Source organism: Aethalodelphis obliquidens, unplaced genomic scaffold, assembly GCF_003676395.1.
Source record: "Aethalodelphis obliquidens isolate GAN/ISIS:26980383/991018 unplaced genomic scaffold, ASM367639v1 scaffold2, whole genome shotgun sequence".
Taxonomy (NCBI): Eukaryota; Metazoa; Chordata; class Mammalia; order Artiodactyla; family Delphinidae; genus Aethalodelphis; species Aethalodelphis obliquidens.
The window spans coordinates 87,099,490-87,123,703 of record NW_020837946.1 but is presented as its reverse complement, the minus strand read 5'-3'; the positions used below and the strand labels follow the sequence as shown (position 1 = coordinate 87,123,703).

The window sequence follows — 24,214 nt, the reverse complement described above, 5'->3', positions numbered from 1 at the left end:
GATTCATACATTTGCAATATTTGAAGGTTTAAAGTTTTATGTAAAAGTCTCATGTTGATTAGATATGAACTTTCGTTTTGTCAGTAAACCCTTGACTAGATTCACCTATCTGAGATAATAACTTATACTTGGATGTACAAAAAATAAGGTCATCTGTGGAGTATAAGTAAATGCTTTAGCCATGTACTTCTTATTCTTTCAGTGATATCCTTGTTAGAATCATTAACAGCAAACTTTTATTTAGATCTGTATGAAAGAGATGACAATTAAGCACAGTTTCATTTTCCTGTCTTTAACTTAAAACAGGATCACACACCTTCTAACCATGGTTGTTTTCTATTGGGTACAACATGTTTAGTTAAAAAAAATAAAGCAAAACAAAAAACTCCAAGACACAGCAAAGTCACTTTATGTTTTTTAGGTATCTATTTATATTATTTACATATCCCTTTTTCCTTAGCTGTAGCTTACTTCCACCTCTGTGAAGAATTATGTATTTCTTTTTTTTTTTTATAAACACTTTAACATTGACTGTATAAACACTACTCAGTCTTTTCTGACCTTCCTTATTTATGCATATCTTGTTTTTACCTATCAATTGTGAGCTCTGTGAAAGACATAATCACTTCTTTATACTCTCAAAAGAGTGTAGTACACCTTAAATTCAATAACCAGTTGAAACCTATTTGTCTCAAAGTCAGGTGCTTGGAGTTAATACTTATGTTAACACGTTTAAAGTAGGATTCTCTCATGGTTATTCCTCTAGGTATGTGGAAAGAGAAATAACAGCTATCATATAGCTGAGCTGGTAAGTACCAGTGCTAACCTCTGGTCTATAGGCTCCTTTGTTCCCAGGGCCTGACAAGGAAGGTGAGGTTATTCATATACTTTTGCCTTTCTGCCAATCCCTCAAAGTGGTTGTTCAAACCCTACCTTCTCCTGCAAGCTACTTCTTTCTCATCCACCCTCACCAGAATCTCAGCAAGTGACTTTACTTCCTACATCGTAGGATAAAAAAGCCACTGGACATGAGTGCTTTAATCTCTTCTTCTACGTTTAAATGTATTTCCACCCAAATCCAGCCTTAACCTTTCCACCTCTACCTATGGAAAAAGACCCCTCCTTCTATCAAAGCTAATCTCTCTGTCCTCTGTCTTTTTCTGAGACCCTCCTCCCATAGTTATCTATTCCTTTCAAAATCTTCAATATCCCTTCCCCTCCATTCATAAGCATGGCACTCCCCACCCTAAAACATAAAATTGCTCCTAGGTTAGCCTTCTCTATATAACTTACCACCTCTGCTTCTACAAAAAGTAGTCTAAACAAGGGTCCAACAAATTTTCTCTTCAAGTGTAGAGTAAATATTTTAGCCTTTGCAGGCTATAGTTACCACACCTCCTCAACTCAGTAGTTGTAGCCTGATTGTTTTCTCCTGTCCTCTCCTCTTGTTCTCCACTGCCACCTAAACCCAACCATTTACTTTATCTACCCTGACTATTGCAATAATTTCCCTGATTCCTTTATCTCTCTGCAGAGGCTTCTCAATGTCCAGTATCTCCCCCTTCGGTTTTTACTTTTTAACATGGCCAGTGATATTTTTGCAAATTGTAAACATTATGTAAATCCATGCTTAGAATTAGTGAATGGATTATCCTTGAGAATAAAATACCAACTCAACTCAGAGAGAGAGAGAAGGGGTAACACCCTGATCTTATCCCTGCCCATTTATTTCGTCTCCTTTCCAGATATTCTGGACTTCCTGCAACTCTCCAAAAGTCTTTTAAATTACTCCTGTATGCTTTCTTACTTCCATATGCATTTAACTGGGCTGTCTCTTCTTTCCACAGTGCCCTTGTCTACCCATCTTCATCTTTCAGTTCTCTACGAAGGGTTGTGGAAACATTTAGCTTTCTGTGTTAGGGACCTGGACATCACTGATCACCTTGTTTTATACGGCTTCCAGGGCAGTGTCTTGAATATATGAATTCGAAGACATACAGCAACACTGATATAAACCATGCTCTCTCTGTTGGATACTGTTTAGCAACGCATAGCCCCAACCCTCTCAAAGCTGCAAGTCATCTGGAATTGCCAGTGGCTGCTTTGGCTCCTCCCTCATTTCCTAACCCCACAGGAATCAATGACTTTCACTTTCATGGCCTCAAGAGGCCACTGCCCCACAAAAGCAGTAGACATCTTCTTACCTGTTACTCTAAATCTCTTCTCTTCTTCACATGAGTTGCTCCACCAATACTACTATTTTGAGAAACATTCAGAAAAAAAAAGTGTCAAGTACTTCCAAGCACTCACTCTCCATGCAGTTCCATGGCGACAGTAGGGAGGATCTTCGGGTTTCTCCAGCTCATCCAGAATCTAGACCAAAAGTGAAATGTTAGTATCTCCTTCTACAGTGTCTTCCAGTTTTAACTAGCAACTCTTTTGCGAGTCCCTTCCTGGAATGTAGCCTGAGGTCTAGTCTATAATTCTGAAACAGCAACAAAAAAAGCCCCAGTTCATATTCTAATACACCTTAAGTGCTATCTTTAAGCCAATTTCACACCTACAGCACTGACTGCCTTAGCCTGGACCCATTTATTATAATAAATATTAGGAATCTTCACTTGAATTCCCAACAGTCACCCAAGTCCCAATAAATACGACTAGATCCACATAGATTATCAAACCAAAAATCTAGTGTCATCTTCAAATTCTTCCTCTATTTTACCTATCACTTCATTCTCCCCAATCACCAAGTCCTGTCCTGAGCTCTCAAATACATCTCAACTCCACCCGCTGCCAAACCCCAATTCAAACAATTTCTCACCTGGATTATTGTAATTACCCACTAACTGGTCTCTCCAGTGACAATTTTATACCTCTTTAATCTGTTCTCCATACTACTGAAAGAATAACCTTTGCAAAAAGCACATTGGCCTATGCCATTCTCCTCCAACATTTACATATGTTTTATTGGGACCGTTCTCATTTGGCCCTGCTTATTTCTCAACAATATCCCCTTATCTTTGTTCTACTTTCTGCCCCTATATTTGCATTTCCTCAGAACCAGGGTTTTAACACTCCCTGTAGACTTCTAGGTGCCTCTTTCCTGACTGCCTGAAGGCAGGGTCTTTGCATAAACTATTTACTCTACTTAGAATAGTCCTGCTTCCTTTTCTTCAGCCCACCTCCTCTCCCTCAAGGACCACATCCTACTCTTTCACCTCACAAGCTTTCCCTGAACTACCAAGATTGTTATGTACACCTCTTATATGTTCTTATATGTTCTTCACTTTCCCTTGTCACCTATATTGTAAACATCTGCTCATTGTCTGTATACCTCTATGGACATTAATTAAGTTCCATGAGGACAAATGTTATGACTTGTTCTTAATTATATATGCAGGGACTATTACATAGTAGCTGATTAGTATATGTATGAGATAAATGAATAAAGGAATGAATAACTTCAGTGTTAGTGATGAGAAATCAGAAAGGGATATAAGAGATAAAACAACATCATAAATATTTCCAGAAGAAGCTATCTTCAAACTACCTTTTCTCCTACCTGGTACAATAAAAGATGATGTAGATTGAGTTAATAGACATGAACTATTTAGTGACTACTGGACTCCATATAGAATTTATAAATATAGTTCAAGCCTTTTGTAGATCAAAATGCATTGTTTCGCAGTTTAACCCATTTCATTAAAAAATCTTGTACATTGTTTTGAGAACCATCTTCATTATTTTCCCAATTTTCCTTTTGGATTTCTCAATAGTTGTTTGAATTTTTCTATGAACTATTGAATAGAGGAAGGATGGGTGCAAAGGTTAAAAATACAAAGGAATCTTCCTAGAATGGAAAAAGGATATGATAAGGAAATGGAAAAGATTCCCAAAGAAGTGGAGAATCCAGAATTTGTGTACTGCCGTGACTCAGCTGAAATGTTTAATGTCAAAACCAAAAAACTGGTATTGATATAGTTTTTTATTTTGCAGTACAATTATTTGAACATCATCACAGTATATAAAAGAAAATTAGAAAATAAGGCAGTACAGGCTCTTCATTTGTTGAGTAATGTTAAGGTAAGAACAACAAAGCAGATATGCGCTAATATAAACTTATTTAAATACCAAGAAAGTCAATTAAATGTTGTTTACTTTTTAAAAGTTTATTAAAAATGTTAATCCTAGTAACCCCCTTTCGGTGTCTCTGAATTTGCTTTCGGCCAATAAATGTGCAAGTATAAAATGAAGGTACAGATTCCCTCTGTTTGCTACAGACAAAGTTTTATATATATGTACATATACACACTCATATAAAAAGCCTTTACTGTTTAGTTTCAAGGAATATGCTACTTACATTTTTCCTACTTGTAAAATATTTATAATATATCTTCCTTCATTTTTTTATAGTCTCGAAATATTTGAAAACAAGTATTCCACATTCCACTTTGCTTTTCTACCCAGGTCTTCCTTTTTGTTTTCAACTCACTTTCTCCATATCCCTGAAAGCAACGTGCTCAAGAAAACACACAGATAGAAAAGTGCTTGTCATCTATAGGTATGATTAGCTGACTAAAAAAGTTACCAGTCACTGGTTAAGACTCCAAAATAGAAGAAAATAATTCATTGGTATAGAAAAGCTCTCAGAAGATCTGTATTTTCTCTCCAACTCATCTAATGTTTTACCATGAAATGGCAATGAGAATAGTAGAAGGGAAAAAAATGTAGTCTAGGGTGACAGGATATTCAGTATGCTGTACATTAGGAAGTCTGCTTCAGAGACTGGCTTTCATGATGTTGAGGAAGGCGTATATAATTAGAGTCCCATGAGCATCCAAAAATACCAAACCCATGGCAATAGGCACATATTACGTCTAACCAGGTATCCAAGGAATTAGTAGACAGGAGAAAATAGTACTGATTTACTTAGTTTAAGCCCTTACTAACTATCTCTAAGAGAATTTTTTCATTTGTTAGAATGGTAAAATGCAGATTTAGATAATTCCTTCCTAGAGTCATAGATAAGTTTTCATGTTTCATACACCTGTAAAAAGGAATATGTCATAGCATGAGAAGATGGAGGAATGACTGCTTAGAGAGGCTTCAGAGGGAAGAAAATGGCTCTCTGGCAAGCAAAAGGAAAAGCATTGAAATAGATGGTAAAGATAAAAATAGGAAATCAAACATGAACAATAATTCACATAATAGAAAAAAACTCTTTGTGTGCAGTTAGGGGATAGGGGTTTTTCTCAGTAGCGTGTAACTGAAGTTTCAGAATAACCTAAGAAACCAAGCACATGGCTGCGAATGTGATACAAAGGATCCTCTACGCACACAACCAACTCCTAGAAAGGTAATCCAGACAGCCAAATCTCTCATGCTCCAACGGAAATAAGTGAATTCTATGTATTAGAATGAAGGTGGCAATTCAAGCATAGACTTACTATTAACTTCATATTCAGATTTTGTTTATGGAGGGTTTGTCCATATTTTAGGACATGTCATGTATACTGGGAGAAACAGACTATCTTAGGGAAAAATATCCTGTTCTTTTCTGTGGGATATCTGTAACCACCCCTGTTGATTACAGAAGTTAGTTTATTTCTCAAAACAGCATGATCTGTAAAAAGCAGTTGGAAGAAGATTCCAAGAAATTCTAGTTTGCTATAGACAATCCATCATGCCTTGGGTGAGCCTTCAGATTAGTTCTCTGTCTACATGTTACCTTCTGGGCAGGAGCCAGAGTTTATGCTACATCGCCTCCATACTACATAGGACATATATTAATCTCTGTCGTGGTTAAGTTGAATCCCTCATTTGCCAGACTTGAGTTGAAGCAGAGGCTGCAAATCCCTCTCCCTGGACAGAGGACTTGACGGGGATTGCAACAGAGATTTCTCCAAAAATACCTCTTCACAGTATCTCTTGCACCTTACATTTGAACTGGCTGAGGGGCACACCAATTGTGGTACTAATTTTTGTCATTTCCTTGGTAAATTCTGTAATTTGGTCGAACGTCACACTGTGATAAGCATCATCTCTTTTGTGTTTGATGAAATTTCAATAGTAATTTGTAATAAAACAGTTTGGCTGTGTATAGAATTACTAGATTTAAAAGAATAATCCTTGAGAATTACTAATATCCTTCAGTATATTCTTGAGAATTAATAATTCTTGAGAAATTTGAAGTGACTGTTTCTTTCCTTTTTATCAAACTTCCAATCTTGCCGTTAGGCTCTTCACACATTCCAGGGCCAGTGTAATTGTTATTTTTATTTACCTTTCTTTATATTTCTCTTCCTATAAGTTTTTAAATTTATCACCTTAGTGATAATATTTTTATATATTATATATTTTAAATATATATTATATTTATATATTTTTAAACTAAATGCTGAGTTTCTTGGTATGTGTAATATTTCTTTTCATTACTTTCGATTCTGGGAAATTTAATTATGAAATTGTATTTATCATTTTCTCCCTTACATTTGCTTTTCTTTTTTGGAAAGACTACTAATTGAATGTTAAGACTTAAAGATCAATGCTCTAATTTTCTTTTCTATTTTCTTTTTTGTTTGTTTAGAGTTTATTTTGATGTCAAATTTAGATGCAACGAAATGCACAGATCTTAAGTGTACATTTGCTGAATTTTGACAAATGCAAAAAAAAAAATCCATCTGTATAACTCATACTCCTTCGGTCACCTCAGAAACTTCCCTCATGCCTCTTTCCTTCAATCTCCACCCTACATGTTCCTGTCTTTTTGTTTCAATTTCTAGATTATTTCTTCAAATATATCTTACCATCTTTGAAGCTTAGAAGTTTGTTTTCATTTTTATTTTAATTTCAAAATACTTTCTTGTTTTCTGAATATTCTTTTTTTTAATGGATTCACATTGTTTTTCTTTATGAATATTAAGTTATTTGACTTTTTTGTTCTCTGCATTTTCTGTTTTCTAAAAAAACTCTTGTTTTTGTTTATTAGTTCTGAGTATTGTTTTTCACATTAAAGGCTTTTCTCAAATGTCAGATGACTACTGGATGTTCACTCATATTTGACAGTGACACACTTAAAAATGTATTTAGAAATCCCATCCATTGGGTGGAGTTTATACTTTAGTGTTTTTCCCTGTAGGTTGTCTGGGCTTTTTGTTGGAGAAAATTCAAATCATAATATCATCAATCTCCAAAATTCTACCAGAGGGCCAGTATGGAATATGCCTGACTTTAATTATCTGGGAGCCAAGATGAGAAAAAGTGATGAGAATCTCACTTACTGAAGAATATAGATTTTTAACATAATATTCCTCTTTTTAGCATTATTCCTAAATTTCCTTTGTACCTAATATCTCTAATTCTTGGGCAACTTCTGGTCACTTTTTTTCATAGAGTAACCCTCTCATATCTTGTCTGACTTTGCCAGGGTGGAAGGGGATCTAGTACACTTTAACTGCATATTTGAAGATTTTCAAACACTCCTTTTTCAACCACATTCCACACCCCTGCCTTCTTCTAACATAATTTATGAATGTCCCTGGGTTCTTCAGCCCAAAATGTCTTGCTTCTCTTTAACTTCCTGCTATGCAACATAGAAAGTTTCAGCTTTCTATATATTGTTATTTACTACTCCTTCATTTACCTTGCAACATTTATTTTTATCCTCCATTAGCAGTTACCACCTTTCCTATTCTTCTTCTCCTTGAATGTACATCATTTCTCCCTCTAATCTGATGTCTGAGAGGGAATTTAGTGGAGGAGAGAGGAAGTGGATCAAGGATTATTGTGTGTTCTCAATTCACCGTATGCATCTAGGAGAACCCATCTGTATTTGTTTTCCTGGGCTGCCATAACAAAACATCACAAAGCGGGTGGCATAAGAAACATAAATGTATTTTCTCACAGTTCTGAAGGCTAGAAGTCCAAGACTAAGGTGTCATCAGGGTTGGTTTCTTCTGAGGCCTCACTCCTTGGCTTGCACAGGACTGTCTTCCCCTCCCTGTGTCTTTACATGATCTTCCCTTTGTGCGTGTCTGTGTCCTAATATTCTCTTCTTTTAACTTGTAGTGGATTAGGGCCAACCCTAATGACATCATTTCACCTTAATTCCTCTTTAAAGATACTATCTCCAAATACAATCACATTCTGAGGGACTGGGGGCCAGGACTTCAATCTGTGAATTTTGGGGAACAAAATTCAGCCCATAACACCATCTATGGTAGAATTAAGGATGTTCCCAAAACTGAAGCCAAGAGAATTTTACCAGGATGTGTAAGCCTTTTGGCAGCAGTACCAATACACAAAAGGGAATAGGAAGGTCAGTATAGGCAGGTTGGACAGAGCTGCAGAAAAAGTATGATCCAGGGGGCTGGACTGTTTATGAGCAATCTTATGCATGTTTAAGGCACAGCACTAAACAATTCTTGAAAACAAAAAATTAGAGCCAGAGAGATCTGAGTGCAAATAACCAAGGATCATAAGCAAAAATATAGCATTACACTACCAATAGATGTGAATAGAGAATGCCCAAAAGGACTCATTTACAGCTTTATAACAATGATCACTATCAGCACTGAAGAACAAGGTTAGACCAGGAGGACTGGATTTTGTCATGGAGGATTTGTTATAGAGCTGCTTACATTTACCACAACCAACAAGACCAAGTCTACAAAAGAATTTTCTAGAGACTATAAAGTTTAGAAGGGCATGGAAGAATATCAGTAACACTAAGTCGATGTTATAAAACCCTGGTTGTATCAGGCTTGCAATGGTGGCCCTCTAAATAGATTTGGGTTAAGGGGTAACATATTGAATCTTCTTAAGTATACTATGCCACTGTAGTCCTAACTTTTGTTAGAATATTTTTTCTGTCTTGGCTTCTCTCCAACTGGTGAATCATATCATTGTTTATCCCAGGAAAACAAATGTTCCATGTCTGTGGTAAGTCATAATCTATTTCTATAGCAGCATCAGCTCCATATGCCTTCCAGTCATTAAAATGATGCGTAGCCAATGCAGTTTAAACTGTAATTGTATTATTCTATTTTTCTAAAATAAGGACTAACAATACAGAATATGCACCTTTTATTTGCTACCATCTGCAATCCCTTACCTAACGTTAGGAAAAAAATGAAAGGCTTATTAAAAGGGACTAAAGGACCTAATGGCTGTGAGACACTTGTGTGAGTATCACAGTGGACAAGTAAATGTAGTGAAAGCTGCCAAAATTCAGAGTTACAATTACTTATGAAAATTTTGATTGTCTGGCTATGAATAAGCCTGTGAAATTTGCACAAGGTGTTTTTGGAGACATAGATCTGGCCCTTCCATTAATCAGAAGAATGCCCAAGTCTAACTATTGACTGGTGACATGCTTTCCTCTCTTGGAGGATCTCAGGAGAATGGCACTATAAAGAAAGAAAGCCAAATTCACAAAATCTGGAGCTTGGAGAAAACATGAAATGAGAATGCAATCCTTACTGAGTATTAAAAGTCAATCCTTGGGCTTCCCTGGTGGCGCAGTGGTTGAGAGTCCGCCTGCCGATGCAGGGGACGCGGGTTCGTGCCCCGGTCCAGGAAGATCCCACATGCCGCGGAGCGGCTGGGCCCGTGAGCCATGGCCGCTGAGCCTGCGCGTCCGGAGCCTGTGCTCCGCAACGGGAGAGGCCACAACAGTGAGAGGCCCACGTACCGCAAAAAAAAAAAAAAAAAAAGTCAATCCTTGTGCTAAAAATGAAATATCTGTCTCCTACATAAGCAAAATAAGACTTAGATTTAGCTTTTTCACACATTTGCCATTAATTACACTTTTAAGTGATATATATGCTCTGAGATCTTAGTCACGCAATTCAAATTTAGAAATTGATACTAATCAAGAATAAATCAATTCTGGTGATTTTTTTATGAGTATGTTTGTGCACGCTTCATAACTTTAAACAATATAAATAATTTTCTTATGCATCCTCAAGTAATATTCCAAATGAATATATATTTGAAGTGTTCAAGCTCTCTTGTCCACATAAAAACGCATGTAGTAAATTATAAACACTTCCCAAATTTTATATTAAATGGAAAGTCATAATGAGTTAAACAGTAGACTTCAGTAGTGGGATATAACTCTCATTCAAAACTTAAAGTGATATTGAAAGGTTGTGGGGTTTTTACCTTTTTTATACATTTTTTTTTTTCTCAAGAACATTATAGTTTCCCTTGTTTATTGAATATTCATTGACATTTGTGGAACAGGATATACAACTTGCTGTGTGCTGTCAATCAAAATCTCTTAGCTATGTATTATTGTTCTAAAGTGTTTATTGATATTAAACAAGTTACTATATGTAGATAGATACTCTTTTATCTAAAAGTGGATGAAAGCAAGATATTTTAAATGAGACTTTGAATTTAAAACTGCTTCAGGCTACTAGAATAGCCTGAGAAAATCACCTAGAAAGCATTTTTAAACTAGGAGCAAAGATTCGATCGCTCAAAGGACAGGGAGGCACTTCACCTCATCCATTCTCAAATGCAAAGCAAAATTTTAAAAATTGTCTTCTGTAGTCTTTATATTATGACTCTTCTTTCATGACACTATTTTGGCAGTTACAAAACAATGATTTGAAAATTTAGCAAGCAGACAGCTCGCTACAATTCCTGAAGTCTGGGCTCTACCCCAAACATACAGAATTGAAATCAATAGTGTGTTGGGGAGCAGGAGAGGGAGAGACAGCAAGCTTCACTACGTTTAACTAAGCAGCTCTGAAGCATCCCACAGTTTAAGCACCATTGTTTAGACACTCTGGTCTTTACCGTTTTTCCTTTACCAAACTTGGTATCCAGGGATCACCCTAGGATCCCTGATCACTCACTGCCTTCTAGAATGCAGTTACTTTGCCTCCTGTCAAATTGATATTTACTCCTGCTATTTCATCCCTTAAATTCAACATCATGCGTTTCCTCCAATCAACAATTACCTAATTCTTTAAACTCATAAATTAGAGGAACTTCCCAGTTCTGACTAGCTTCCCAGTGTCTTAAAAGAATAATTTTCTGCTCATGGAATAATCCAATGCAGTGATTAACTGGTGGGCAATTCAGACTAGAAGGCATAGGACAGATGTTTTATTTTAAGCTATCAAATAATACATTCTAGGTCTCTCAGGACAGAACACTCCATTTCAAGCTCTACAACACAAGTCAATATTTATTCTCCCTATTTTAGCTCAATCTTATTTCAGACAACCCAGACTCTGTCTTAGTTTTAAAGAACCACCCTCAAAATAAAATAGGAATTCCTCGGTAGGAATTTATAGAATTTAATAGGCTTTATAAGACAATCGGGTTTATAAAATGAGGGCAATTATTCACCTACCTCATGACATTTAGGGGCTAAAATGAATTAATGTAAACTTAGCATCTAGACATGGTCACATTTTATGTATTAAACAGGTTCTCCACTGAAGAAATTCTCAGAGATTTTTAATATACTAATGTGCATTGTGACTAAGTGGGGTGCAGGGTATGCATCATTTCCTAAATAATTCTGAGCAGATTGAAGAATTTTTCTTACCTATTTAGAGAAACACTCTGGAAAAGGCCCCACATGAATCTTCTGTCTTGCATAGATGCTACCTGCTCCAGGTAGTCCAGAAAACACTGCTCTGTGAAATAAAAACTAAAATAATAAACTTAAGGTGAAGGAAGAACACAGTTTGCTTAGGTCTCTTGTCTGGATTTCAGTCACCTGTGGAGATTCCAAACTTTAACTGTTATAGCGTAAATTGGGTGGTCAGATAGCATTTAGACAGTGTCGGTTTGGAGAATATGACTTTTCAATATTTATTGGCCACAGTATTTCAGTATTAAACCTTCTGTGAAACAGAGAGAATCTTGTCACCCTGTCACCCTCATGAAAATACCTGAAGGTAGTTCGAATCATTTTCCGCTGATCCTCATTTAACAGTAATCTGATGGCTGCCAATTTAATTTATCTGGAATGCTATGCTGTGAATACTGGTTCAGTTTATCAAACTTTTGATCCTCTTTTAGAGGACACTTGATTGGAATGTATTTTCCTGCCTTCTTGAAGTTAGGAATGGTCATATGACTTATCTTGGCAAATGATATGTGAGCAGAAGTTACGTGTGAATCTGGACCAGAACTTCAAGAAATAATGCATAGAATGCCATGTCCCTTCCTCCTGCCATAGACGAGCAACCTTAAAGATAGTGCAGGCTCTGCAGGTCTGTTTCCCTGAATGTGAAGGACAAATAGACCTGAAATGGTTACGTCACTGAAATTTTTAGCTCACTTTTTACTACAGCATAACCGAGCATAACCTGACTGATACATTTTGATACTGGGAAAAAAATGTTCTTAAAAGTGGCTAAAAGGGCTTCCCTGGTGGCGCCGTGGTTGAGAGTCCGCCTGCCGATGCAGGGGACACGGGTTCGTGCCCCGATCTGGGAAGATCCCACATGCCGCGGAGCAGCTAGGCCCATGAGCCATGGCCACTGAGCCTGTGCGTCCGGAGCCTGTGCTCCGCAACGGGAGAGGCCACAACAGTGAGAGGCCCACGTACCGCCAAAAAAAAAAAAAAAAAGTGGCTAAAATGTTTATTGTCCTAAGATTGTATTATTCACCTATCCATTAGGTGAAATGATAAATCAGTTTCCTGAACTTCCAAGCTAAGAACTAGACTGTGAAATTAGTTAAAATTCTTGCAATTTACAGAAGTCTGAGTAGCAAGACTCAGACTTTACATCAGTTTCTCCTCTTTAATTATTATCTTAGTTAGTCAGTGTATTCCATTTTTAGAATATTTTACATATAGCCATTTTAAAATTAGACACTCATTTAACAGATATTACTTTTCCAGAATTTTGTTCCTGAGTCCCTTTCCACTCTTAAAAATTATGGAACACACCAAAGAGCTTTATATGTGAGTTATTGCTGCAAATAATACTGTATTCAAATGAAAACTGAGAGCATTAATTAATATTTTATTTGGAGATAATTGTAAATTCACATGTAAGAAACAATGCAAAAAGATCTGTGTACCCTTTCTCTATCTTTCTCTAGTGGTAACAACTTGCAAAACTATAGTACAATATTACACACAGGATATGCATATTAATGGTCAAGATATAGAAAATTTCCATCAGCACAAGGATCCCTCATTACCCTTTTATGGCTACACCTACCTCTCATCCACTGCCATCCCCTCATTAATCCCTGGAAACCATTAACCTGTTCTCTATTTTGTAACTGTGACACTTCAAGGATGTTATATAAATGCAGTTATACAGTATGCAATCTTTGATGACTGGATTTCTTCACTCAGCATTTCATTCAGATTGTGGTATGTATCAAGAGTTCTTTTTTGTCTTGTTTTTGTTTTATTGCTGAGTTATATGAATGTGCCAGAGTTTATTTAACCATTCATTCACTCACTGAAGGACACCTGTGTTTTTTCCAGTATTGGTCTATTGTGAATAAAGCAGCTATGAACATTCAGATTTAGATTTTCGTGTAAATGTAAGTTTTCATTTCTCTGCAATAAATGCCCAGGAGTACAAATGTTGGGTCATGTGGTAATTGCATTATTTCTTTTTTTTATTTTTTTAAAGAAATTGCTACACTGTTTTCTAGAGTGACTAAAAATGTTTACATTCTTTCTAGCAACAAGTGAATGATCTGGTTTCTCTGAACCTTCTCCAACATTTGATATCGTTATTCTTTTTTATTTTAGTCATGCTGATAGGTGTGCAGTGATACTTCACTGTGTTTCTAATTCCCATTTCTCCTAGTGGCTAATGATACTGAATATCTTTTTACGTGTTTACTTGCCGTCTGAATCTCTTCTTCAGTGAAATATTTCTTCATGATTTTTTTCCATTTTCTAATTGGATTATTTGTTTTTATTACTCTTGAGTTTTCAGAGTTCTTCATATACTCGAGATACAATTCTCTGTCAGATATGCAGTTTGAAATATTTATTTCCAGTCTGTATCTTGTCTGATCTTCCTATTAATGAGGTCTTCTGCAGAGCAAAAGCTTTTAATTCTGATAAGGTCAAATGTACCATTCTTTCCTTCTATTAATTGTGCCTTTGATGTTTTCTGCCCACCCCTGAGGTCTCTCCCTCTTTTATTTATTTATTTATTTTTTTGTTTTTCAGACTCACTAATTTTCATTTTCCTATCTTCAAGTTTACTGATTCTTTCTTCTACCAGCTCAAATCTCCCTTTGAGTCCCTTTAGTGTGGTTTTTCATTGCAGTTATTTTATTTTTCAACTCAATGATTTCCTTTGGGTTTCTTTTTTAGGCTTTTTATCTCTTTATTGATATATCCATTTTGTTCATATGTTGTTTTCCTGACTTTATCAACATTTTTATTTCTTTAAGCATTTAAGACAGTTGTTTTAAATTCCTTGCCTACTAGATATTCCATCAGGTCTTTTTCAGGGGCAGTTTCTGTTGATTTTTATCCTTTTCCATTGAATGGGCCATTTTTCCTGTTTCAGTGTAGGTCTTACAATTTTTTAGCTGAAAACTGAACATTCAAATCTAATAGTGTAGCAATTCTGGAAATCAGATTCTCCTCCTCCACAATGGTTTGATACTTTCTGTTTTTTTTTTTTGTTTGTTTTTTGATTGCTATAGCTACCTCTATATGGAGAATCAGGCTGAGGTGTAAACTTAAGGTCTTCTCAGGTAATTTTCTAATTTCTCCTGTATATGTATTTTTTTTTAATATATATAAATTTATTTATTTATTTTTGGCTGCATTGGGTCTTCGTTGCTGTTCACGGGCTTTCTCTAGTTGCAGTGAGCAGGGGCTACTCTTTGTGTCGGTGCACGGGCTTCTCATTACAGTGGCTTCTCTTGTTGTGCAGCACGGGCTCTAGGTGTGCAGGCTTCAGTAGTTGTGGCACACAGGCTTAGTTGCTCCGCGGCATGTGGGATCTTCCCGTATGAGGGCTTGAACCATGACCCCTGCATTAGCAGGAGGATTCTTAACCACTGCACCACCAGGGAAATCTCTATGCATTTGTTTTTGATGTCTTAGTTTTTAATATCTGGCTCCACAAGTAGAATAAGAAAAATTAAGAGGAGGGAGAGTGTGCCAACTCTTAAATCCCCTGGAAGTCAATTCAGGTAGAGGAGGTGGGGCTTGTAATAACCAGGTAAAGTGTAGCAACAATGGGGTAAGGTGTAACAACACTGACTGCCACAACTTGCCTGCATCTCCATTATGAGAAGCAGAATTCAGCAAGCAGAGCACAGATTCCCAATATTTGGAGGACAGAATCTTTTTTGTTCACATTGGCTCTCTTAAGCTGTGTGCAAACTGCTCCTGGAATGCACACACAGCTGCTATGTGTGCCATGGGACTGTCGGTAGCATTTGGGTAGCTGCTACTATGCTGAGACCTGAAATTGGATGAAATTAACTACAGTTTACCATCCAATCCTTTCTTGGAAAGCTGAAAACCTTCTATAGACTCCAGAGTTCCAAAGTAGTTATGTCAGATAGATTCTACCAGAGCAATTGTTGTCTAGATCGGGAGACAGATTCCTGGTACTTTCTACTCTGCTCTCTTCCCAGAATCCTCTTCCCTGTTGCATTTTTTTTTTTTTTTAGGCGGTACGTGGGCCTCTCACCGCCGTGGCCTCTCCCGTTGCGGAGCACAGGCTCCGGACGTGCAGGCTCAGCGGCCATGGCTCATGGGCCCAGCCGCTCTGCGGCACACGAGATCCTCCCGGACCGGGGCACGAACCCGCGTCCCCTGAATCGGCAGGCGGACTCTCAACCACTGCGCCACCAGGGAAGCCCTGCACTTATTTTTAAACTCATTTTTATTTTGATTAGATCAAGCACTGTCATAACATTTGTGAATAACCTGTTTTACAGCATGTCCTACAAAGAATTGGTTACAATTTATTTATTCACATATTGTCACCCTGCAAAACTGCCACCTTCTTCATTGTTGTGATCTTAGCTAATTTATCTTCATAATATCAGCATCTGTCATGAGGTATATGCCAGACAAAATGCTGTTGATCTGAATTTAACGGAAATTAAGAAAGGATGTTTATCATTTACTGCATGACCAACTGCTCACATTCTAAAATCATAATCTTAAGAAAAAAAATACCTCTGAACTTGTGAGAAAAAGGATTTTATGTGGAAAAAAGGACATATTCTTTAGAGTAATTAATTTGGCCAGTCTAATTGATCTGCTTTATCTGAATATCTTATATACTTTCAATTTCCTGCATCATTCTTTGAGCTCAAGTCTTATGCCCCATCATTGACTATCTTTTCAACGCACTTATGCAGATTCGTAAATAAATTCTCTATGGGAAAAAGAAAGATGAAGGTAAATTACACCAAAATAAAATAAAGAGCTGCACAAGAAAGGCCGCAAAAATCTAAGGCAAAGGTGGATAATTATACTAAAATTTCTCAGCCTGTTCAGAAAATGTGGACCAATAAGCAGATGTTACCACTACCAGAGAGAAGGAGAATCTATGCCTGGAGTCAAACCAAATGTGCCACATTTGAGGCCTTTGTGGCAGGGCATCCACCCAAGTGTGCAGGCACATACAATCCTTTACTCTGGTGATGCCCAGTCTGTGCTGGTAGTTGACATCAATATTGGCAATCCTCCTGGCCCAGCTTTGGAAGCAAAACCCAGATGAATCTCTGTCATACTATGTGGAAAATAAGCTAAGACATCTTCTAAATTATAGTTGATCTACTTTAATTTGAGAAATATATGCAATGTCAGCTAACTTATAAATTCTAATTACTAATATCTGTCAAAAATTTGTGTGAAGGAAACAGGAATAGGAATTGTAATAGGAAAGGGGGCTTATATTTATTGAAACCAAATAAGAAAAATAGGTATTAGAACTTTAAAAATGTTTGCCAAGGCTTGTTTAGGCTCTAGGATGCCACCTTACTGGGTTTATTACTCAACTGAAGAGCTCATGCTTGAGGTAAGATGCTTATTCATCTGCTGCACCTTAATTTGCTTTTCTCTTAATTGAGCCCAGCATGAGGTAAGACTTTACAAGCAATGTATACACTGCCCCTTTTTAACCTTGACTTTCACAATATCTATTCCCCTGGAATCATTTTTCCTGACCCTACTGGTTGAGCAGGTTGGGGTGAGGAGGAGTAGCAAGAATAAGGAATAAAATAAGCCAGTGCTCTAGAAAAAACAAAAACAACAACAACAAAAATGAGTCAGACAGAACTTCTTAAGTGAACCTCTTTCCCTTCTTAGCTTGGCAAGTTGCAATACACTGAAAAGGTGGCAAATTTCAGTAGATAGTGCTTGCAATTCCCATTAAAAAAGAGCAAAGCCACTTCTGTTGGGAGCAGGCACTCCTTCAAATTTCTAAAATAATACCTGGTATTAATGCTGGTGCAACACAAGACAGTCCTAATAGTAACACACTTCTGGGTTGGATTGTATTTTAGGCTGAACCATGTTACACAAAGTTTGAACAGAATTTGAATTGCCAATTGCCAATGCTTATTTTGTTACTGTTATAGTTCTATTGAGCTAGAACTGTGATTTAGGGGAAAAAAGGCTTTTCTCTTACAGCCCATAAAAATTATAAACAAATATTTATAATTTTTTTTTAATGTAAGCCCGCTTCTCTTTCATTTAACTTTTGTTTGTTTCCTACGTTTGTAAAGTTCAATGTCAAAAGTCTCAGGTAATAACCTCTCAATTTCTGAAAAGCCAATCCAAGCCTCTGAGTTGTTTAAAGATAACTGCCATACCTTTTAGTATGAAGACAGCTGATGAAAATTTTAAAATAATGGAATATTAATCATTCATTATAATGTGTGATTTCTTATCAAAGTTGATAGAAAAATGTGGATTGCACTTAGAGAATTGGGAAGAAGTAGTGAGAAATCTTTTGCTTTGTGCTATTTGATTTAGAAATCAATAAATGCTAAGAACAATTCTGAGAAAGAGTGAGATTTTAATAAATGTAAATATGGTTAAATCTGAAAATATGAGAAAAAATGTCATGATTTATGTTATTTTTCTTCTCATGGATAATTGAAAGTGAGACTACAACTCATTATTACATTTATTACAGTTTTTAAAGAAAAAGTACTTAAATAAACCCTTAATTTGTGAAATAAAAATAGATGAGGTATGACAGTTCAGCCTGTCTTTTCAGTTGGTAGAGTCACACACACATGAATTTTTTTTAACACAAAATTACATGACTGATTCTTTCTGACCACTTCATTATTTAGTGATTGTAGCCCTAGCTTTAGAACTAAAATCAACCCATTTAATGAAATGCTTACTTAAACACCAAAGCCATTATTACACATGTAACAGTTTGGAAATACTGCTTTACACTTGGAAAATGCCCAGCACTGGTGAATCAATTTTCTATCTGCTTTGTAAAAACAACTTCTGCTTTATTGCTTTTTGGAAACAGAATTGAAGCAATACTTCACAAAAGCCATTAAACAGAACTTGTGACACAAAATATAAGACTTCTAACCAAACTACATCATTTCTCAATTTCTTTTGAACATCTAATGGCATAATGAAAAATGATATGTTCTCATTCTCAGGTATGATATCTGATAGCCTCAAGTTTAAAAGTTGATTTGTAAGATGAGACGATGGTACAGTTGAACAGTCAACCTTATAAACAGTCTTTTGCTGAGTAACCCAAAATTTTAACTGGTCAAATAAAGTATTTCCAGCATTTAGTGCTGGAAAATATGGAAGATTATCTATAATTAGAATAACTAACACAAAGATGATTCTTATATAGCAGCAACACATTCAATATTTAACCACAGGGAAAGAAAATTTCAAACTGGTGAATACAGGGAAAATTCTTTGGGGAGTACTTTAAGGTTTCCTTTTTTTAATAGTTCCTTTGGAACATAGATGGCAATTTCATACTGTTAATATTGCAAAAGTTATAGCAGGGAAGAAAAAGAACAGTGTCTTTGATTTTATACCATTTTCTAGAAGAGCAACATAGATATTGGGAAAGTATGGGTTTGTTAAAAATAAATTAGTCCTGTTACTTTGTCTAATATTTACTGTGATTGAAAGAAATATGTTTCAACCAGAAAGAGGTATATTATGTTTAAATTACATTTTATCACATATTGTGTTTTCTAAAACCTTGCAAAAATAATCAAGATTGTGATGAGTTCTTTCATTGCCACTGGAGAAGGCAGAAAGATTCCAAATAAATCAGCTGTGTGGGACTGTGGAGCATATTAAGCACAGGCATGTTGCAAGAATTAGAATTAGTGTCAGTCTTATTTAAAAGCTTCCTTGTTCATCTTTGCAACTCTAGATTGTTGGCCAAGATTAAATCATGAATTTTCTCAACACTCCTATGAAGTCGTTAAAGGAGAAGTAGAGAAAGAATGACAAAAAGGTAGGGGACTTTAATTGTACTGTTGTATTAATATGTATTTAAATTAAAGGAAAAAATAAATATTATACAAATGAAATTTTTTTCCTGTGATAACCAACAGGATAAAGGCCACCTCCAGACCAAAAGATTTGGTCTAAATAAGTATAAATTAAAAAAAAAATCCATCACTACTTGGACAGGAATTTTTTTTTTCTAAGTAGGGGGACATAGAGACCCATAATTTAATACCAAGTAGGATATAAAATAATGATTTTTTAAAAACTCTATCAGTTTGTGTCTGACTAGAAAAATGACTTCAATAATTTGCAACAAGTCAATGTAATGCAGAGAACTGGTTATACTGAACTTAAACACTGAACAAATGACCTTGAGAAAACCCATTAATCAAAAGCAGAAAGACATGGCCACTACAAGGCTGGAGGGAAAATGGAAGTAGGCAATATTACCAGTGCTCAGAAGTAAGAGTCATCCAACAAAAGCTCAGACCCAGGCCAGTCTGTCCATGAGAAAGGAAGCAATGGAATCACAGAGTCCTTGTCCCCCCAAGCAGAGAAAGAGGGGTGCAATATCTTGGCATCTTCCTTCTTCCCACCTTCTAACCTCCTGCCAAAGCCTCCCATACTCATCCAGAAATCAACTATTACAAGAGCAGTCTTTAGGATTCAGCCCACTTTTAAAATAGAACAGTGGTGGGTAAGAATGTGAGGGAATCTGAAGGTAAATATAGACTCAACTGGCATTATCTCTCCATGACACACTATCAAGATGAACTATGTCAGTGATGTTTAACAGCTTGAAACTATGTTACCATAGGGAAAAGATGCCATAAATTCTACCTCTCCATACGGGTAAATAAAGATCTCAATAAAGGTAAATACATGGACAATTGCGGAAGGTAATATTACAACAATAGTGTTAACTCACTTTTTGTTTTCTACATGATTTAAGAAACTAATAACATTTTAAAAAGAGAAAACAATTATTAGTATAAAACGTAATATTGCTGTGATTTTAGTTTTTAAGTACCAGTCCTGTTTTCTACACAATTTAAGGGGCTAATGCATTTAAAATAATTATTAGTTTACATTTTGGAGCACACATATATAAATATGTAATTTTGTGAGATCAACAATGAAAAGGGGTAAGGATGGAGCTGCTCTTTTAGTTTGTTTTATGTTCAGTTTGTACGTTACTAAAGTTAAGCTGGTATAAATTCAAATTAGAATGTTATAACTTCAGGATGTTAATTAAATGTAATTTACATGGTAACCACAAAGAAAATAGCTATAGAATGTATACCACAGGAAATGAGAAAGAAATATAAATATTTCACTACAAAAAAATCAACTAAACACAAAAGAAGATAGTAATTAAAAGAATGAGGGGGGAAAGCTATAAGGCTTATCAAATAGCACAATGACAGAAGTAAGTTCTTCCTTACCAATAATTATTTTAATTAATTAATTAGGCTGCACCAAGTCTTAGTTGCAGCATGCAGGGTCTTAGTTGCAGCATGCGGGATCTGGTTCACTGACCAGGGATCGAACCCAGGCCCCCTGCATTGAGAGCGTGGCATCTTAACCACTGGACCACCAGGGAAGTCTCTCAATAATTATTTTAAATGTAAATGGATTAAGCTCGCCAATCAAAAGACAGAGATTGGCAGAATGGATAAAATCACATGCTCCAACTCTATGCTATCTACAAGTGACTCCTTTGAGACCGAAAGACACAAAAAGATTGAAAATGAAAGGATAGAGGAAGATATTCCCTCCAAATAATAACTAAAAGAAAGCAGGGGTAGCTATACTAATATTCAACAAGTAGACTTTAAATCAAAAAAGGTTACATGAGACAAAGAAAGACCTTATATATTGATAAAAGTTTCAATACAGCAAGAAGATATAACAACCATAAACACTTAATACAGTAACGACAGATGAACATCATACTCAATGGGGAAAGACTGAAAGCTTTTCATCTAAGATCAGGAATAGGCAAGGATGTTTGCTTCCACCTCTTCTACTCAGCATGGTACTTGAAATTCTAGCTAGACAAATTAGGCAAGAAAAAAGAAATAAAAGGAATCCAATTGGAAATGAAAATATAAAATTATCTCTGCAGACGATATGATATTATATTTAGAAAACCCTAAGAATTTGATTTAAAATGTTAGATCTAATACATGAATTTAGCAAAGTAGCAGAATACAAAGTGAACACACAAAAATTGTTGCATTTCTATACGTAAAAACGATAAACAATTTGGAAAGCAAATTGCAAAAACAATCCCATTTAGAATATAATCAAAAAGAATAAAATACTTAGGAATTAACTTAACCAAAGAGGTGAAAGTTGTAAAATAAAAATAACAAAATTTTACTGAAAGAAATTAAAGAAGACATAAATAAATGGAAAAACAAAGCATGTTTATGGATTAGAAGACAATATTGTTAAAGCGTTCATACTATCTAAAGCAAACTACAAATTCAATGAAATGTCTTTCAAAACACCAAAGATTTTTTTTTGCAGAAATAGAAAACCCATCCAAAAATTCATATGGAATCTCAATGGGAACTGAATAACCAAAATAATCTTGATAAAAAGAATGTAACTGAAAGACTCATGCTTCCTTGATTTCAAAATTTACTTCAAGGCTACAGTAATCAAAACAGTGGTACTGGCATAAAGCAGATATATAGAGCAACTGAATATTATAGAAAGCCACAAATAACCCCCTATATATATGGTCAAATGATTTTTGACAGGGGTGTTCAAACAATTCAATGGAAAAAGGATAGTCTTTTCAACAAGCGGTGCTGGGAAAATTGGATATCCACATGCAAATGAATGAATTTGGACTCTTATCTAATGCATATACAAGAATTAACTCAAAATGGATCAAGGTCCTAAATGTCAGACTTAAGACAATAAAACTCTTAGAAGAAAACATAGGACCAAAGCTTCATGACTCTGGAATTCACAGAGATTTACTGTATTTGACACCAAGGTACAGGCAACAAAAGTAAAAAAAAAGACCAAATGGACTTCATAATTTTTTTTTAAAATTTGTGCATCAGAAGACACTGTCAGCAGAATAAACAGACAATCCACAGAATGGGAGAAAAAATTTAGAAATCTTATATCTGATAAGGGACTAATATCCAGAATATATAATGAACTCCTAAAACTCAACAACAACAAATAAACAAACAAAAATGGCAAAGGTCTTCAATAGTAATTTATCTAAACAAGATATGTAAATGACCAACAAACACATGAAAAATGCTCAACATCACTAATCATTAGGGAAATGGAAATCAAAACTACAATGAAATACCACCTCACACCTATTAGGATGACTATTATTAAAACAAAACAAAAGTGTCGGTGAGGATATGGAGAAATTAGAACCCTGTTCACTATTGGTGGGGATGTAAAATGGCACAGCTACTGTGCAAAATAATATGACAGCTTCTCAAAGAATTAAAAATAGAATTACCATATTATCCATAATGGAGGGGAGGGGAAGTTTCACTTCTGGGCATATACTCAAAATAATTGAAAGCAGGACCCCAAAGAGATGTTTTTACACCCATGTGATTAGCAGCATTATTAACAATAGCCAAAAAGTGTAAGCAATTCAAGTATCTATCAACTGATGAATGGAAAAACAAAATATGGTATATACATACAATGGAATATTATTCAACCTTAAAAAGGAAAGTAATTCTGCAATATGCTACAGCATGTATGAAGATTGAGGACATTATGCTAAGTGAAATAAGCTATCCATAAAAAGACCAATACTGTATAATTCTACTTAGATAAGGTACTTAGAGTAGTCAAAATCATAAAGACTGAAAGTATAATGGTGGTTTCTAGGGGCTGAGGAGAAAAAAAGAATGAGGAGTCACTGTTTAATGGATATAGAGTTTCAGTTTTACAAGATAAAGAGATATGATGGTTGCACAACAATGTGAATGTATTTAATAGCACTGAACTGAACACTTGAAAATGGTTTAAATGGTATATGTTATGTTTTGTGTATTTGACTACAAAAAAGAAAAAAGCACAATGAGATTTCACTACACACTCACTCTAATGACTGTAATAAAAAAAGACAGAAAAATATCAAGTGTTAGTGAGGATGTGGAGACACACTGATCCTCACATATTGCTGATGGGAATATAAAATGGCCTCAACCCTGTGGAAAACAGTTGGACAATTTCTTTTTAACTTTTTAGTTAAACATAATCTTGCTGTATGACCCAAAATCAATCCTAGGTGTCAAACCAAGAGAAACCAAAAAATATGTCCACATAAAGACGTGTACACAAATATTCATAGAAGCTAATAATAATAGCTTAAAACTAAAGCTGTGAACAATCCAAATACTCAAGTGACAAAAATTACAAAACATGGTCTGTATTAGCAACATACCACCATTGGCAATTAAACTGGAACATTTCTCCAGAGAAGACATATAAAGGCCAACAGATACATAAAAGATGCTCACGTCAGTCATCATCAGGGAAATGCAAATGGAAACCACAATGAGATATCATCTCATACCTCTTAGGGTGCCTATTATCCCAAAAGGCAAGTGTTGGTGAAGATGTGAAGAAATCAGAACACTCGCACACAGTTTTGGGAATGCCAAATGATGCAAATGTTATGGAAAATAATATGGAAGTTCTCCCTCAAAATGAAAAATAGAACTTACAATATGGCTCAGCAATTGCACTTACAGGTATTCATCC

At 35.6% G+C, this 24,214-nt stretch overlaps 1 long non-coding RNA gene across 1 annotated transcript in view; it reads left to right on the top strand.

The window, feature by feature from the left end:
- Positions 1-24,214, top strand: part of LOC113633631 (uncharacterized) — a 46,800-nt gene that overhangs the window by 13,008 nt on the left and 9,578 nt on the right. Inside the window, exon 2 of the long non-coding RNA XR_003438279.1 lies at positions 19,368-19,451. This is a non-coding gene — a long non-coding RNA (uncharacterized LOC113633631). The remainder of the gene's footprint in view (positions 1-19,367; positions 19,452-24,214) is intronic.